The following is a 12,061-nucleotide window of genomic DNA, read 5'->3' as shown; positions in this document are numbered from 1 at the left end:
TATATACTACTGTTCTCTCCTGGTGTAACCCAGGCACATATACTACTTCTCTCTCCTGGTGTAACCCAGGCACATATACTACTGTTCTCTCCTGGTGTAACCCAGACACATATACTACTGCTCTCTCCTGGTGTAACCCAGGCACATCCACTACTGTTCTCTCCTGGTGTAACTCAGGCGCATATACTATTGTTCTCTCCTGGTGTAACCCAGGCGCATATACTACTGCTCTCTTCTGGTGTAACCCAGGCGCATACACTACTGTTCTCTCCTGGTGTAACCCAGGCGCATATACTACTGTTCTCTCCTGGTGTAACCCAGGCACATATACTACTGTTCTCGCCTGGTGTAACCCAGGTACATAGACTACTGTTCTCTCCAGGTGTAACCCAGGCACATCCACTACTGTTCTCTCCTGGTGTAACCAAGGCGCATATACTACTGCTCTCTTCTGGTGTAACCCAGGCGCATACACTACTGTTCTCTCCTGGTGTAACCCAGGCGCATATACTACTGTTCTCTCCTGGTGTAACCCAGGCACATATACTACTGTTCTCGCCTGGTGTAACCCAGGTACATAGACTACTGTTCTCTCCAGGTGTAACCCAGGCACATCCACTACTGTTCTCTCCTGGTGTAACCCAGGCGCATATACTACTGTTCTCTCCTGGTGTAACCCAGGCACATACACTACTGCTCTCTCCTGGTGTAACCCAGGCACATACACTACTGTTCTCTCCTGGTGTAACCCAGGCACATATACTACTGTTCTATCCTGGTGTAACCCAGGCACATATACTACTGTTCTCTCCTGGTGTAACACAGGCACATATATACTACTGTTCTCTCCTGGTGTAACCCAGGCACATATACTACTTCTCTCTCCTGGTGTAACCCAGGCACATATACTACTGTTCTCTCCTGGTGTAACCCAGACACATATACTACTGCTCTCTCCTGGTGTAACCCAGGCACATCCACTACTGTTCTCTCCTGGTGTAACTCAGGCGCATATACTATTGTTCTCTCCTGGTGTAACCCAGGCGCATATACTAGTGTTCTCTCCTGGTGTAACCCAGGCACATCCACTACTGTTCTCTCCTGGTGTAACTCAGGCGCATATACTATTGTTCTCTCCTGGTGTAACCCAGGCGCATATAATATGAGATATGGTAAGAACTTACCCTTGTTATCTCTATTTCTACGAAGTCCATAGGGTTCCACAGGATACCTTGGGGTATAGGTGTGACGTCAGTCGCAGGGCACCAAAGAGTTAAGCTTTCAGCCTCCCAGGATGCACTAGGTCCCCCTCCTATACCCCGCCCCCGGGCCAAGGCACCTCACTTAGTTACCAAGCCATAGGCCGGAGGAGGAGAAGGAAGAGAGAGAACAAAGATCTGGACACATACAAGAATCACATTCTCACCAGAGGGAGACGGAAAACCGGTGACCAGAGCAAAGCCCATCTGCAGCACAAGTGCGACAGGGCGGGAGTCCTGTGGAACCCTATGGACTTCGTAGAAATAGAAATAACAAGGGTAAGTTCTTACCATATCTCATATTTTCTACTTCAGGGTCCATAGGGTATCCACAGGATACCTTGGGGATGTCCCAAAGCAGTATCCTTTAAGGGTGGGGACGCTCCTGTGCAGAAAGGAGAATCCGCCGCCCGAAGGAAGCATCCTGAGAGGCGAAGGTGTCAAACCTGTAATACCTCACGAAGGTATGGACAGAAGACCACGTAGCAGCCTTGCAGATCTGAACTGCCGAGGCACCACGTCGAGCTGCCCACGAAGGACCCACAGACCTAGTGGAATGAGCCTTCAGAGAAGGAGGGACCGGTAGGCCTTCATGAAGATAAGCTTCAGAAATAGCCATACGGATCCAGGCTGCCAAAGTTTGCTTTGAAGCAGGCCAACCCTTTTTACGGAAGCCAAAGAGGACAAACAAAGCGTCCGACTTCCTAAACGAAGAAGTGCGGTCAACATAAGTCCTTAAGGCCCGCACAACATCCAAAGAGGCCTCACCCACGGAAAGACCCGGTGAGTTAAAGGCCGGAACAACTATTTCCTCGTTAATATGAAACTGGGAAACAACTTTGGGAAGAAACTCGGGCCGAGTGCGGAGCACTGCCCTGTTCCCATAAAAAACCAAGAAAGGGGGTCTACAAGAAAGAGCCCCTAACTCAGAAACACGTCTGGCCGAAGCAATGGCCAGAAGGAAAACAGTCTTAGCTGTTAGCCATTTAAGATCCACTGAGCCCAGTGGTTCAAACGGCGGTCCTTGGAGAGCCCTCAGGACCACAGCCAAATCCCAAGGCGCCACAGGTGGAACAAAGGGCGGCTGAATGCGGAGAACACCCTGCATAAAGGTGCGCACATCCGGGATTGTAGCAATCCTATGGTGAAACCAGACAGATAGGGCCGAAACCTGTACCTTCAAAGAAGCAAGGCGAAGCCCATGATCTAGTCCCGCTTGCAGGAAGGCGAGAATCCGAGACAGACGAAACTCCCGCGGTGCATAACCTCTCGGTCGACACCACTGGAAGAACGTATGCCACACGCGATGGTATATCCTCGCGGAAGACGGTTTCCGAGCTCGCAACATGGTACGCACCACAGAGCTGGAAAACCCCCGGGACCTCAGCATGGCCGTCTCAACAGCCACGCTGTCAAAGACAGCCGAGTCAGGTCCGGGTGAAGGCAAGGACCCTGAGACAGAAGGTCCGGTCGTAGCGGCAACCGCAGAGGAATGTCCACGGACAGACCCTGAAGGTCTGAGAACCAGTGCCGTCTGGGCCACGCGGGAGCTATCAACAGGAGCGTCCCTCCTTCCTGTTTGAATTTCCGGATTACCCGTGGAAGAAGGGAGACCGGAGGGAACAGGTATGCGAACCGGAACGTCCACCGGACGGACAGAGCATCCACCAGAGACGCCCCTTCGTCTCTTGTGCGAGACCCGTACACCGGCAACTTGTTGTTGTGCCGGGACGCCATGAGGTCGATTTCTGGAAGACCCCACCTGTCCACCAGTAGTTGAAAAACGTCCGGGTGCAGGGACCATTCCCCCGGATGAACGTCCTGGTGACTTAGAAAGTCCGCCTCCCAATTGAGCACTCCCGGGATGAAGACCGCTGATATGGCCGGAAGATTGCGCTCCGCCCAAACCAGGATCCGAGAGACCTCTACGAGAGCCGCCCGACTGCGAGTTCCTCCTTGCCTGTTTATGTAGGCCACGGTGGTAGCGTTGTCCGACTGGACCTGCACCGGGCGACCCTGGAGAAACCGCTGTGCCTGCTGGAGAGCATTGAAGACCGCACGGAGTTCCAAGATATTTATTGGAAGCTCCGCTTCTGTCGGCGTCCACCTGCCCTGGAACAAGTGTGGACCCGAAACTGCTCCCCAGCCCCGAAGACTGGCGTCCGTTGTCAACAGGACCCAATTTGGAACCCAGAACGGACGTCCCTTGTTGAGGTGGGTCGTCTGTAACCACCACGTAAGGGACAGGCGAACCTCCTGGGTGAGCACAATCGTCTGGGACTTCAGAGACTGAGTCAGCCCGTTCCACTTGGACAGGATCAGGTGCTGCAGAGGTCTGGAGTGAAACTGGGCGTATTCCACCATGTCGAACACCGACACCATGGAGCCCAGTAACCTCATCGCCGAGTGTAAGGACACCCGGCGGCTGTGCAGACAACTGCGCACCCTTGACTGTAAAGCAGAGATCTTGTCCTCCGTCACGAAGATCCTTTGCTGTCCCGAGTTCAATAAGGCTCCAAGATGCAGAATCCTCCGAGACGGGATTAGAGTGGACTTCTGCCAGTTGATTAGCCAGCCGTGCCGTTGCAGCAGTGCAATGGTCAGGTCCAAGTGTCGTAACAGGAGCTCTGGAGATCCTGCCACCAATAACAGGTCGTCCAAGTACGGCAACATGCGGACTCCCTGCAGCCGCAGAGAAGCCGCCATGACCGCCATCACCTTGGTGAAAACACGTGGTGCTGTTGCCAGGCCAAAAGGTAACGCCCGAAACTGGAAGTGGTCGCTGCTGATTGCGAACCTGAGGAACTGTTGATGGCGCCAAAGAATAGGGACATGCAGGTAATCGTCCTGTATGTCCAATGACACCAAGTAGTCCCCAGGTTCCAGCGCCAGAATGATGGACCGTAGGGTCTCCATCCGAAACTTCGGGACCCGCAAAGACTTGTTGAGTGCTTTGAGGTTGAGAATCGGACGATATGACCCATTGGGTTTCTGTACCAAAAATAGATTTGAATAGAAACCCTGGCCCCTCTGGGAGAATGGAACCGCCACTATAACTCCAGCCTGGAGCATAGTGTGCAATACCTTCCGCAGCTCCGTAGCCTTGTTCCGGTCTGATGGGAGACCCGTGGTGAAGAAGCGAGCCGGGGGTCTGTGCCGGAAGGAGAGGGCGTATCCGTGAGAAACCACCTCCAGAACCCAAGTGTCTGTCGTAGTGGTCGACCAACACTGGGCGAACTGTAGCAGGCGGCCTCCCACCCTGGGATCCCCCAAAGGGAGGCCCGGACCGTCAGGCCGTAGGCTTGTCATCTGGCTTGGGGGCCGGACGTCTGGTACTCCATGCCTGCTTCCGGGGCTTGACCGATTTCTTAGGGCCAGCCTGTCGAGGAAACGACTGTGGTTTGGGCCTGCCCTGGGCCCTAGATGACCGAAAGGACGATGGTCCCGAACCAGAAGGAGCAGCGGCCGACGGGAGACAGGCAGATTTGGCTGCCGCCAGCGTGGCCACAATCTTATCCAGATCCGGACCGAAGAGAACTTCTCCGGTAAACGGCAACGCTTCCAGACCTTTCTTGGAATCTGCGTCCGCCTTCCAGGATCGCAGCCACAAGGTGCGACGAGCAGCTACCGCTGCTGAAGAAATTCTAGACACCAGAGTACTAATGTCTAGAGCCGCCTCGTTGATGTAGGTGGCCGAATCACGGAGATTGCCAATCAACTCCGCCTGATCGGCCGGACAGTCGGATTCAAAAGAAGCCTCTAATGAATCCGCCCAGCGCTCCATCGCTCTGGCAACCCAGCAAATGGCCATAGCCGGCCGTGCTGCCCCCCCTGCAAGGGAATAAGCGGACTTCAGGCAGATTTCTACCTTGCGGTCCGTAGCATCCTTAAGGGAGGACATGGATGGCATCGGCAATGTGGCACTACGGACAAGACGGGTCACGTGAGAATCCACCTGTGGAGGGGATTCCCACTTCGCAAAATAATTATCCGCGAACGGATAAGCCACCGCCAGGCGTCTCTGCGGCTGGTATCTTTTGCCAGGTTGTTTCCACGCCTCCTCTAAATGGTCCACCAACTGACCCGAAAGAGGAAAGACTGTGGCATCGCCCTTCACATCTTTGAAAAAGGCATACTTAGATTTAGCCGCTGGGGGAACTTCGTCCTCAATCACCAAGGCTGTGCGGACCGCCCGAATAAGTCCAGGAATATATACTTTGGACTTAGCATCAGCGTCCTTAGTATGGAGAGGTTCCTGATTGTAAGGATCTAGAATCTCCCCATCATCAGACGTCCCTTCGTCATCCTCATAAGGAGCGGACAGAGACGCCACCGGCCGTTTATGAGGCCGCATCACAGACTCCCCTTGCAACACATCCGACAAGTGCTGTACAGAACTCGTCAGGGAGTTAACCCACGCTGGCTCCTGAGAACCCGGGAGCGGGGAAATAGGGAGACTGTGGGGTACCACCAATTGTCGTGGGAACCCCTGCATGGGTGACGACACCACAGACTGCTGGGACAAACCCATCGGAGTAAACGCGGGCTGCGGAGCTAACTGGCCCACTAAAGCTGTTAACGCCTGAGCGAAACAAGCCCAGGGTGGCTCCTGTACCGGTGCTGTAACCGTAATAGGCCGCGCCATGGACAAACACTGCCGGCAAAGGCCCTCCGCGCTACCCTCCCCCTCCGCTAACGGTACTTTGCACGTGGTACACTGTAGCCGGAGGGGAAAATCACTTTCAGACATGATGGCACCACGTATGTGACCTCTCTCACCAATTAAGTATTAAATAGGCGAGAGACCACCCTGCAGCACCGCACCGCAAGGGCTTTAGCAGAAAGAACAGGGACAGTAATAAAGCTGACAGTTTAGATGAAGAAAAGATTACAGGCAGCAGCGCTAGCACAGTCACATACAATGCAGAGAAATAACAATTCCTGCACTAACAGCGCTGATCACTCAACTACACAGACACAGGGCCTGGTAGGACACAGCGCTGCATACACAGACCTGACCACAGCGGAGGAGAGGTATGCGGGGGGACCCAGACCACGATGCTTCCGTCCAGCGCTTCCAGCAGCGTTCACCATGCGTTCTGGAGAAGATGGCCGCCGAGGAGCAGAGAGGAGGCTGGCCTGGGGGAGGAGCGCTGCCACAGGACCAGTCGGCAGCATGCAGAGAGGGCTGTGTGCAGCGGGGGAGGCGCCGGCTGTGAGACAGGGAAGGCGCGCTCCCCTGGCATGCATTTAACCCCTGGGACGCCGCAGTGCTACCGCTCTGCTGCGGTCCGCTGTCCCAGGGGGTAGTGGAAGCGCAGGTTGGTCGCCTGGCTCCACGCTGCAGCCAGTCCCCAGGGAGCACCCTGCCTGGGGACTTAGGACCATGTTATCAGCGGGGACCCACCGCGGGACCCCACTGCTTACCTCTGTCCCCCTTGAATCCGGCCATGGTCCGGAGCATCTGGGGTCACCGCTAGCTGTGACCCCAGACGCCCACCAGCATCCCCGGATCAGTACAGGCGTTCTGGTACCGGCGGGGTGTAGGGAAGACAGCATGGACGTCAGGACTGACTGTCCATGCTGTACATCCAGTTGTGCAGCCACAGCTGCATGAAGAATAAGCTTCAGGGGCTCTTCTAGCCCCCACTCCAACAGGTGCACCCGACTCCGGCCGGGCACCAAACTAAACTGAGGTGCCTTGGTCCGGGGGCGGGGTATAGGAGGGGGACCTAGTGCATCCTGGGAGGCTGAAAGCTTAACTCTTTGGTGCCCTGCGACTGACGTCACACCTATACCCCAAGGTATCCTGTGGATACCCTATGGACCCTGAAGTAGAAACTACTGCTCTCTTCTGGTGTAACCCAGGCGCATACACTACTGTTCTCTCCTGGTGTAACCCAGGCGCATATACTACTGTTCTCTCCTGGTGTAACCCAGGCACATATACTACTGTTCTCGCCTGGTGTAACCCAGGTACATAGACTACTGTTCTCTCCAGGTGTAACCCAGGTACATACACTACTGTTCTCTCCTGGTGTAACCCAGGTACATATACTACTGTTCTCTCCTGGTGTAACCCAGGCACATACACTACTGCTCTCTCCAGGTGTAACCCAGGCGCATATACTACTGTTCTCTCCAGGTGTAACCCAGGCACATATACTACTGTTCTCTCCAGGTGTAACCCAGGAGCATACACTACTGTTCTCTCCTGGTGTAACCCAGGCACATATACTGCTGTTCTCGCCTGGTGTAACTCAGGCGCATATACTACTGCTCTCTTCTGGTGTAACCCAGGCACATACACTTCTGTTCTCTCCTGGTGTAACCCAGGCGCATACACTACTGTTCTCTCCTGGTGTAACCCAGGCGCATATACTACTGTTCTCGCCTGGTGTAACTCAGGCGCATATACTACTGTTCTCTCCTGGTGTAACCCAGGCACATATACTACTGTTCTCTCCTGGTGTAACCCAGGCGCATATACTACTGTTCTCTCCTGGTGTAACCCAGGCACATATACTACTGTTCTCTCCTGGTGTAACCCAGGCGCATATACTACTGTTCTCTCCTGGTGTAACCCAGGCGCATATACTACTGTTCTCTCCTGGTATAACCCAGGCACATATACTACTGTTCTCTCCTGGTGTAACCCAGGCGCATATACTACTGTTCTCTCCTGGTGTAACCCAGGCACATATACTGCTGTTCTCTCCTGGTGTAACCCAGGTACATACACTACTGTTCTCTCCTGGTGTAACTCAGGCGCATATACTACTGTTCTCTCCTGGTGTAACCCAGGCACATATACTACTGCTCTCTCCTGGGGTAACCCAGGCACATATACTACTGTTCTCTCCTGGTGTAACCCAGGCACATATACTGCTGTTCTCTCCTGGTGTAACCCAGGCGCATATAATACTGTTCTCTCCTGGTGTAACCTAGGCACATATACTACTGTTCTCTCCTGGTGTAACCCAGGCGCATACACTACTGTTCTCTCCTGCTGTAACCCAGGCACATACACTACTGTTCTCTCCTGGTGTAACCCACGCACATATACTACTGTTCTCTCCTGGTGTAACCCAGGCACATATACTACTGTTCTCTCCTGGTGTAACCCAGGCACATATACTACTGTTCTCTCCTGGTGTAACCCAGGCACATATACTACTGTACTCTCCTGGTGTAACCCAGGCACATATACTACTGTTCTCTCCTGGTGTAACCCAGGCGCATACACTACTGTTCTCTCCTGCTGTAACCCAGGCACATATACTACTGTTCTCTCCCGATGTAACTCAGGCACATCCACTACTGTTCTCTCCTGGTGTAACCCAGGCACATCCACTACTGTTCTCTCCTGTGTAACCCAGGCACATATACTACTGTTCTCTCCTGGTGCAACCCAGGCGCATATACTACTGTTCTCTCCTGGTGTAACCCAGGCACATATACTACTGTTCTCTCCTAGTGCAACCCAGGCGCATATACTACTGTTCTCTCCTGGTGTAACCCAGGCACATATACTACTGTTCTCTCCTGGTGTAACCCAGGCACATATACTACTGTTCTCTCCTGGTGTAACCCAGGCACATACACTACTGTTCTCTCCTGGTGTAACCCAGGCACATACACTACTGCTCTCTCCTGGTGTAACCCAGGCACAAACACTACTATTCTCTCCTGGTGTAACCCAGGCACATAGACTACTGTTCTCTCCTGGTGTAACCCAGGCGCATAGACTACTGTTCTCTCCTGGTGTAACCTAGGCACATAGACTACTGTTCTCTCCTGGTGTAACCCAGGCGCATAGACTACTGTTCTCTCCAGGTGTAACCCAGGCGGATAAACTACTGTTCTCTCCTAGTGTAACCCAGGCGCATATACTACTGCTCTCTCCTGGTGTAACCCAGGCACATATACTACTGTTCTCTCCTGGGGTAACCCAGGCACATATACTACTGTTCTCTCCTGGTGTAACCCAGGCACATATACTACTGTTCTCTCCTGGTGTAACCCAGGCACATATACTACTGTTCTCTCCTGGTGTAACCCAGGCGCATACACTACTGTTCTCTCCCGCTGTAACCCAGGCACATATACTACTGTTCTCTCCCGATGTAACTCAGGCACATCCACTACTGTTCTCTCCTGGTGTAACCCAGGCACATCCACTACTGTTCTCTCCTGGTGTAACGCAGGCGCATATACTACTGCTCTCTCCTGGTGTAACCTAGGCACATAGACTACTGTTCTCTCCTGGTGTAACCCAGGCGCATAGACTACTGTTCTCTCCTGGTGTAACCCAGGCGCATAAACTACTGTTCTCTCCTAGTGTAACCCAGGCGCATATACTACTGCTCTCTCCTGGTGTAACCCAGGCACATATACTACTGTTCTCTCCTGGTGTAACCCAGACACATATACTACTGTTCTCTCCTGGTGTAACCCAGGCACATACACTACTGCTCTCTCCTGGTGTAACCCAGGCAGATACACTACTGTTCTCTCCTGGTGTAACCCAGGCACATATACTACTGTTCTATCCTGGTGTAACCCAGGCACATATACTACTGTTCTCTCCTGGTGTAACACAGGCACATATATACTACTGTTCTCTCCTGGTGTAACCCAGGCACATATACTACTTCTCTCTCCTGGTGTAACCCAGGCACATATACTACTGTTCTCTCCTGGTGAAACCCAGACACATATACTACTGCTCTCTCCTGGTGTAACCCAGGCACATCCACTACTGTTCTCTCCTGGTGTAACTCAGGCGCATATACTATTGTTCTCTCCTTTTGTAACCCAGGCGCATATACTACTGCTCTCTTCTGGTGTAACCCAGGCGCATACACTACTGTTCTCTCCTGGTGTAACACAGGCGCATATACTACTGTTCTCTCCTGGTGTAACCCAGGCGCATATACTACTGTTCTCGCCTGGTGTAACCCAGGTACATAGACTACTGTTCTCTCCAGGTGTAACCCAGGCACATCCACTACTGTTCTCTCCTGGTGTAACCCAGGCGCATATACTACTGCTCTCTTCTGGTGTAACCCAGGCGCATACACTACTGTTCTCTCCTGGTGTAACCCAGGCGCATATACTACTGTTCTCTCCTGGTGTAACCCAGGCGCATATACTACTGTTCTCGCCTGGTGTAACCCAGGTACATAGACTACTGTTCTCTCCTAGTGTAACCCAGGCACATACACTACTGCTCTCTCCTGGTGTAACCCAGGCACATACACTACTGTTCTCTCCTGGTGTAACCCAAGCACATATACTACTGTTCTATCCTGGTGTAACCCAGGCACATATACTACTGTTCTCTCCTGGTGTAACACAGGAACATATATACTACTGTTCTCTCCTGGTGTAACCCAGGCACATATACTACTTCTCTCTCCTGGTGTAACCCAGGCACATATACTACTGTTCTCTCCTGGTGTAACCCAGACACATATACTACTGCTCTCTCCTGGTGTAACCCAGGCACATCCACTACTGTTCTCTCCTGGTGTAACTCAGGCGCATATACTATTGTTCTCTCCTGGTGTAACCCAGGCGCATATACTACTGTTCTCTCCTGGTGTAACCCAGGCACATATACTACTGTTCTCTCCTGGTGTAACCCAGGCACATATACTACTGTTCTCTCCTCGTGTAACTCAGGCGCATATACTATTGTTCTCTCCTGGTGTAACCCAGGCGCATATACTACTGCTCTCTTCTGGTGTAACCCAGGCGCATACACTACTGTTCTCTCCTGGTGTAACCCAGGCGCATATACTACTGTTCTCTCCTGGTGTAACCCAGGCACATATACTACTGTTCTCGCCTGGTGTAACCCAGGTACATAGACTACTGTTCTCTCCAGGTGTAACCCAGGCACATCCACTACTGTTCTCTCCTGGTGTAACCCAGGCGCATATACTATTGTTCTCTCCTGGTGTAACCCAGGCGCATATACTACTGCTCTCTTCTGGTGTAACCCAGGCGCATACACTACTGTTCTCTCCTGGTGTAACCCAGGCGCATATACTACTGTTCTCTCCTGGTGCAACCCAGGCACATATACTACTGTTCTCGCCTGGTGTAACCCATGTACAGAGACTACTGTTCTCTCCTGGTGTAACCCAGGCACATACACTACTGCTCTCTCCTGGTGTAACCCAGGCACATACACTACTGTTCTCTCCTGGTGTAACCCAGGCACATATTCTACTGTTCTATCCTGGTGTAACCCAGGCACATATACTACTGTTCTCTCCTGGTGTAACACAGGCACATATATACTACTGTTCTCTCCTGGTGTAACCCAGGCACATATACTACTTCTCTCTCCTGGTGTAACCCAGGCACATATACTACTGTTCTCTCCTGGTGTAACCCAGACACATATACTACTGCTCTCTCCTGGTGTAACCCAGGCACATCCACTACTGTTCTCTCCTGGTGTAACTCAGGCGCATATACTACTGCTCTCTCCTGGTGTAACCCAGGCACATACACTACTGTTCTCTCCTGGTGTAACCCAAGCACATATACTACTGTTCTATCCTGGTGTAACCCAGGCACATATACTACTGTTCTCTCCTGGTGTAACACAGGAACATATATACTACTGTTCTCTCCTGGTGTAACCCAGGCACATATACTACTTCTATCTCCTGGTGTAACCCAGGCACATATACTACTGTTCTCTCCTGGTGTAACCCAGACACATATACTACTGCTCTCTCCTGGTGTAACCCAGGCACATCCACTACTTTTCTCTCCTGGTGTAA

The sequence above is a fragment of the Taudactylus pleione genome, unplaced genomic scaffold (assembly GCF_031769625.1).
Source record: "Taudactylus pleione unplaced genomic scaffold, aTauple2 ptg003455l, whole genome shotgun sequence".
Lineage (NCBI taxonomy): Eukaryota > Metazoa > Chordata > Amphibia > Anura > Myobatrachidae > Taudactylus > Taudactylus pleione.
This window is presented reverse-complemented; position numbering follows the sequence as displayed.